Below are 660 nucleotides of genomic sequence, written 5' to 3'. Positions count from 1 at the left end.
TTGACCTCAGCAGGTGTGTTAAAGGGAATATGAAAGTAAGCCATCAGTTTTTCTGTGTGAAAATAATGATAAGCAATTGAAAATTCTTCATATGAGAAAAAATTTACAATTTTACTACGACAGCCTTCTTCAATTTTTGTTTTCAAAACAAGATTGATAACATCAGGAGTAAGAAGAATGCCCACTCCATTAACATGAGAAATGAGTTCAGTATGAGAGTTATCCTTACTAAAATTGGCAAAAAATTGGTGTAATATTTCAGGGTAGGTGTTGGGCAGAGACAGAATATGAGACCATTTTGGAATTCAAAAAACTTAAGAACAGGGTCTGAATCAAGCTTACGGAATTCAAAGGGAACGATAGTTCTTTGAGTGATGAAACCTTTTTTGTGAAATCCACTCAAATTTATCTCTGGCACCATAATCGATGAATCTGGGCAATGAGGTAGATTGTGGCTCGGTTTGATCAGTCAGTTTCCTTTTATCACTGTATTTTTCAGATCGACGAGCAGATTTTCTTGTTGATGGCACCACAATTTCTTCATCTCTAAGTGAAGTGCGTCCGGTACTGGAAGACCCACCTCTCAATCGTATCATAATGAAATACCGAGTGATTTTCGTGCAGAATATGATGAGAATGTGGATGAAATGAACGAATTTT

The sequence above is a fragment of the Coffea eugenioides genome, chromosome 9, assembly GCF_003713205.1.
Source record: "Coffea eugenioides isolate CCC68of chromosome 9, Ceug_1.0, whole genome shotgun sequence".
Classification (NCBI taxonomy): Eukaryota; Viridiplantae; Streptophyta; class Magnoliopsida; order Gentianales; family Rubiaceae; genus Coffea; species Coffea eugenioides.
The sequence above is the reverse complement of the archived record's forward strand: the minus strand, read 5'-3'. Positions refer to the sequence as shown.